Source organism: Myotis lucifugus, unplaced genomic scaffold, assembly GCF_000147115.1.
Source record: "Myotis lucifugus unplaced genomic scaffold, Myoluc2.0 scaffold_41, whole genome shotgun sequence".
In the NCBI taxonomy this organism is placed as follows: domain Eukaryota; kingdom Metazoa; phylum Chordata; class Mammalia; order Chiroptera; family Vespertilionidae; genus Myotis; species Myotis lucifugus.
This window is the reverse complement of record NW_005871089.1, coordinates 3,846,644-3,853,470: the sequence shown is the minus strand read 5'-3', so window position 1 is coordinate 3,853,470 and position 6,827 is coordinate 3,846,644.

Below are 6,827 nucleotides of genomic sequence, written 5' to 3'. Positions count from 1 at the left end.
TGAAAACCCTGATCTGGGACACCCTTCAGGGCAAACCAGCCAGCCCCCACCCATGCACCAGGCCTCTATCCTATATAATAAAAGGGTAATATGCAAATTGACCCTAATAGCAGAGCAACTGGGAATCACTGGTCACTATGACACAGTATTGGTCACTATGACACAGAGCAACTGGGAATCACTGGTCACTATGACACTGCATTGAGGGACTGCCCCCTGGTGGTCAGTGTTTTCCCACAGGGGGAGCTCTGCTCAGCCACAAGCCAGGCTGACAGCTGCCAGTACAGCGGTGGTGGTGTGAGCCTCTCCCACCTCCTCAGCAGCACTAAGGATGACCGACTGCAGCTAGGCCTGCTCCCCGCTGGCAAGTGGACATCCCCTGAGGGCTCCCAGGCTGCCAGAGGGATGTCTGACTGCCAGCTTAGGCCCTTAGGGGAGCAGGCCTAAGCCAGCAGGTGGTCATTCCCCAAGGGGTCCCAGACTGCGAGAGGGCACAGGCCGGGCTGAGGGACCCTCCCAAGTGCACAAATTTTTGTGCACCGGGCCTCTAGTTTGTAATAATAAAAAGGCTAGAAGTCAGCATGGAGTTAATTGGTAGTGAGCTAGTAAAATAAATTATGGTTCATCCATACAATGGGATGTTATGTAGATATTATAAAGAATGAATTCATTACAAGTACTTGTGTGGGAAGGTCTGAAAAATATATTATTGAGTGAAAAAAGCAAGGTAAGTAGAGCAGTATTTGTCTTTCTGATTTAGGTCACATAAGTTTCATTCAAAAGTAAATTGCCCAGCATTACCACAATGGTTAGTTTTATCAGAAATTTGTGGAGATAAGATGGTGCTTACCAAAATACTGTTACTACTGCATTGTCTTGAATCCTAAATGTCACTAGAAATTTTGCCCTTGACATTAACATGGCACTATAATTTATAACTGTGATAACTTGTTATGAATAGTACACTTTATTGATTCTAAAATACCCATTTTTTGGTCATATTTTAACAACTCTCAAATCAGGAGGTGTCTTAAAACCTTTCTGCCAGATAGCAGTTGGTAAGAGGCACATGCATTACAAAATTTGTCAGGGACTTGGAAGAAAGCCTAGGAAATATTAGTGGAGAATTCTTTCTTTAAAAATGTTTTATCAGCAAGAATGTTATTGTGTATGTGTGTGCGTGTATGTGTGTGTGTGTGTGTGTGTGTAAGGAGGTGAAAAGAGCAGTCTTCAATAACTAATCAACAGTGATTTAGAAGAGGCAAAATTTGAATATGGAGTACTGTATGATAAAAATCTATGTTTAAACAAGTTTAAAGAGTTCTTTCAATAAGTATAAAAAATTCTAAGTGACAAAACAGCAGAATATCAAAGTTTAATTAGCAGCCGTTATTATTTCTTAGTAGACCATGAAACAATGGTGTGTCTTACAAATAATGATGTTTTAAATTCAATGAAATACCAGGCATGTTTCTTATTTAGGAACTAGTGGCCTGGTGCATGAAATTTGTGCACATTAAAAGGGAATTAATTAGAGGAAATATTTTAATATTGCTATTTGCCCTTTCTCTATAATAGAAGTGTCAGAGATGAAAGAAAATTAGTAAAATGTATATGAAAATCTTCCTCCTGTCAGAGTCTGGGGCACGCCACAGAACCCAGAGTCAAGTCCCTGCCCACCCGCATGCACCTCAAAATCACACGAGACCCAGACCCAGCCGGCCCCAACCCCAATGGGTGAGATCCAGACCCAGCCATCCCCACCCCCATCAAGCCCCGCCAGGCAGGGGCCTAGCCTCAGGTCCCCTGGCCTGGCGCCAGGCAGGGGGTGCAGCCTCAGGGCCCCTGTCAAGCCCTGCTAGGTGGGGAGCACAGCCTCAGTTCCCCCGGTGCACCCTCAAGTCCCCTTTGCCCAGTGCAGGGGTGGGGGGCACTGCCTGAGGTCCCCCGTCAAGTCCCACTGGGCAGGGGGCACAGCCTCAGGTCTCCTGCCCTGGCCTGGTGCCACACAGCCTCAGGTCCCTGCTGATCACTTGTTACAATTTGTTACGGGAACCCCACCTCCACTGTGGGCGCAGCCATCTTGTGATGGTGTGATGGAGTGAGGGTCAATTTGCATATTACCTCTTTATTATATAGGATTATTATATAGGATATGAACAACATGATGAGTGTTTCAGAATAAACAGCTCCAATCTCTGGTGGACCCTACTCTTAAGTAAATTAGCTGATTTTCAGACACATTTTACTCCTACAAAAGGAAAGTCTTGGATCTGAATAACTCTTGTTTGGGAAAGGATAAAAGAAAGGTGTTTCGTGAAAGTGTTCTTTACCTACAAATTGCCTTTTTCATTTTAACAAGAATGGGTTAACAATCATTTGCTTGTTAATTCATTTCTTTGTAGCATAGGTTTCCTGATGTCATTCCAGCTTGTGGTTCTATAAGAGGTCACTTTAATTATGATGATGATAATTTGTCTTCCTTTTTGGCTTACACTGTTGCCACATTTTCAGTCCTCATTACTGACTAGGAATGAGCAATTGACCTAAACTGAGCTAATCAAGGCCCTGGAATTTTTGAACATGGGGAACTCTGGTCACTAGAGCAGTAAATGTAATGTGAATTTGGGAGTTGCTGGCAGCTACATTTCTGGAACTGGTTTGAGACAAGAAAGCCAGCAATAGAGAGAAGCAGAGACCTGTATTTCAGGCTCAGTTTTGCCTATGCCCTTCCTATGTTTTGCTCACATGAGTCAAATTTACTTCAGCTAATTTTATTTGGATTCTTGTCATTTGTAAACCAAAGTCTACTCACCATACCCTGAGACTTCTCTTTCAGTACTTACACTCATCCTTCTTCCTACCTGAGTTCATGGTGGGCTGTGATGGGAGATAAATCCAAGTGTTAGACACTACACTGAGCCACACCATCTCCACTGGGCCAGTTGGTGGTCTTGGGCTAAGCTGCTCTTGGTTTTCTTCTAGGATAAGTTCTCTACCTGAGCATTCATGCCTGTACAACTGAGTAGCTCCTCTCCCTTTCTTAAACTCTACTTTTTCCTTCCTTTCCAAATTCCTCCTTTGTTCCCCCGAAGCTCCCATTCTTAATTACCAAATTCCTCTGTATCTTCAACATTTTCATTGAACATTTCCTTCATCTTCAGTCTTAACTAGTACCAAGCTTCCTCCAAGGGACAACATTTCTGCTGCTGCCCTCTTAAATGGAGGCTGCTCATTTTTGTATGTTTCATGTATGCTCCTTACTCTGTTGTGAAACTAAAAAGCCTGTTTTTTAGTCCTACTGGCCTCTCCTCACTTCAATGCTGCCTTTTACTGCCATCCGAATATCTCCCCTTCATCCACTGGTGGCATTTGCTCCTTATTCACTGGTTCCCTCTACATCCCAACCCAGTCCATCAGCCTGGGGAACTTGAAGGTCCACATGAACAATCATCCAAAAGCTCAGTCTCCCGGGCACTGACTTGCTCATTGCCAACTGCCTTCCCTCCCACACCATCCAGCCATCTCTTCCCACTGTCTCAACTTGGATCTTGTCATTTTTCAGAAACTGTACTAATGACCATGCCACTCATTTCAACATCCTGATAGCCTACCACAACTTCTATCTTGCTCATCAAATGATTCCCACTAGATCTGCACTTCAATAACATTAGGGCCTCATTGGAGTGACTCCTTTGGCCATTCTGCTTTCTCCCTGTCTGTCAGCTCCTTTAGCAGAAACAGCATTTTGTTTCCAGACACATTAGTGTCAGAAGTGGAAGTGGTATCTGGTGCTGGAAAGTGGCATGGTGCCATGTCCAGCAGAGATTAATTTTAAGATATCTACTCTAGCAGTTTTTTCTGTATGGTTCCTGCTTTGGTGGCAAGCTTCAAAAAAGACTTCCCCATTTGTTCTCCAGGTATCTTTATGGTCAAATTTTGTTTTTATAATCCTCACTGGAAGACATTTTTTCTATTGATTTTAGGGAGAAATGGAAGGGCGGGGAGAGGGAAGGAGAGAGAAATATCAATGTGAGAGAACATATTGATTGGTTGTCTCCACACATGATGGACAAGGTCAAGATATCGAACTTGTAACCAAGGTATGTGCCTGGAATGGAATCCAGACCTTTTGATTCACAGGCTGACACTCTAACCACTGAGCTACACCAGTCAGAGCAAGATTTTACATTCTTAATTTGTAATCTCCCATGAATTAACTTTTTTGTTGTTTAAAGTATTACTTATGTCTCCTTTTCCCCCAATTGATCTCCCTGTCCCTTCTCACCCCCCAGGACAAGCCCCCATCCCCCAGTGTCTGAGTCCACTGGTTATGCTAATATGCATGCATACAAGTCCTTTGGTTGATCTCTAACCACCCCCCCCTCCTGCCGTGTCTCTGAGGTTGGACTGTCCGTTCAGAGTTACCTTGTACCTGGATCTATTTTTGTTCATCAGTTTATGTTGATCATTATATCACACATATGAGTGAGATCATGTGATATTTATCTTTCTCCAACTGGCTTATTTCTCCTAGCATAATGCTCTCCAGTTCCATCTATGCAGTTGCAAATGGTAAGAATTCCTTCTTTTTTATAGCAGCATAGTATTCCATTGTGTAGATGTACCATAGTTTTCTAATCCACTCATCTGCTGATGGGCACTTAAGCTGTTTCCAAATCTTAGCTTTTGTAAATTGTGCTGCTATGAATATAGAGGTGCATATATCCTTTCTGATTGGTGTTTCTGGTTTCTTGGGATATATTCCTAGAAATGAGATTACTGGGTCAAATGGGAGTTCTATTTTTAACTTTTTGAGGAAACTCCATACTGTTTTCCACAGTGGCTGCACCTGTCTGCATTGCCACCAGCAGTGCATGAGGGTGCCTTTTTCTCCACATCCTCGCCAGCACTTGTCGTTTGTTGATTTGTTGATAATAGCCATTTTGTCAGGTGTGAGATGGTACCTCATTGATTTGCATCTCTCAGATGAGTAGTGACTTTGAGCATGTTTTCATATGTCTCTTGGCCTTTGTATGTCTTCTTTCGAAAAGTGTCTATTTAGGTCCTTTGCCCATTTTTTGATTGGATTGTTTATCTTCCTTTTGTTAAGTTGTATGAGTTCCCTATAAATTTTGGAGATTAGGCCCTTATCAGATATAACATTGGCAAATATGTTCTCCCATGCAGTGGGCTTTCTTGTTGTTTTGTTGATGGTTACTTTTTCTGTGCAGAAGCTTTTTATTTTGATATAGTCCCATTTGCTTATTTTCTCCTTAGTCTCCATTGCCCTAGGTCTGGAGCTGTATCAGTAAAGATATTGCTATGACATATGTCTAATATTTTGCTGCCTATGGAGTCTTCTAAGATTTTTTATGATTTCCCATCCTACATTTAAGTCCTTTAACTATTTTGAGTTTACTTTTGTGTATGGTGTAAGTTGGTGATCTAGGTTCATTTTTTTGCATGTATCTGTCCAATTTTCTCAGCACCATTTATTGAAGAGATTGTCTTGACTCCATTGTATGCTTTTGCCTCCTTTATCAAATATTAATTGAGAATAATGGCTTGTGTCAATTTCTGGGTTCTCTGTTCATTTCTAATGGTATATAATTCTGTTCTTGTGCCAATACCAGTTTTGAGAACTATGGCTTTGCAATATAGTTTGATATGTGGTATTGTGACCCCTCTAACTTTGTTCTTCTTTCTCAGGATTGTTGTGGCTATTTGGGGTCTTTTTTTTTCCAGATGAATTTTTGGAGAGTTTGTTCTAGGTCTGTTAAATATGCCTTAGGTATTTTAGTGGGGATTGCATTGAATGTATAAATTGCTTTGGGTAGTATGGACATTTTAATGATATTTATTCTACCAATCCATGAACACGGTATGTTCTTACATTTGTTTGTCTTCCTCTATCTCATTTTTCAATGTCCTGTATTTTCTGAGTACAGGTCTTTTACCTCCTTAGTTAAGTTTATTCCTAGGTTCTTTCTCAGTTAAGTGAATTTTTACCTTCTCAGTTAAGTTAATTTTTTTGGTGCAATGGTATATGGAATTTTTTTTTAGTCTCTCTGTGCATTCAATATTGGTGTATAAAAAAGCCATAGATTTCTAAGTATTAATTTTGTATCCTGCTACATTGCCAAATTAATTTATTAAGTCTAGTAGTTTTTTGTTGTTTTTTAAAAATCAAATCTTTATTGTTCAGAGTCTTACAGTTGTTCCTCTTTTTCCCCCCATAGCTCCCCTTGACCTGGTTCCCACCCCACCATCAGCCCTTCCCCCCCCCCCACTGTCCTCATCCATAGGTGTACGATTTTTGCCCAGTCTCTTCCAGCACCCCCCACACCCATTTCCCCCCAAGAATTGTCAGTCCACTCCCTTTCTATTATATTCACCAGTTTATTCTGTTCATCAGATTTTTTATTCACTTGATTTTTAGATTCACTTGTTGATAGATATGTATTTGTTGTTCACAATTTTTATCTTTACCTTTTTCTTCTTCTTCCTCTTCTGAAAGAATACCTTTCAGCATTTCATATAATACTGGTTTGGTGGTGATGAACTCCTTTAGCTTTTTCTTATCTGTGAAGCTCTTTATTTGACCTTCAATTCTGAGTGATAGTTTTGCTGGGTAGAGTAATCTTGGTTGTAGGTTCTTGCTATTCATCACTTTGAATATTTCTTGCCACTCCCTTCTGGCCTGCATAGTTTCTGTTGAGAAATCAGCTGACAATCATATGGGTACTCCCTTGTAGGTAACTAACTGTTTTTCTCTTGCTGCTTTTAAGATTCTCTCTTTGTCCTTTGCTCTTGGCATTTTAATT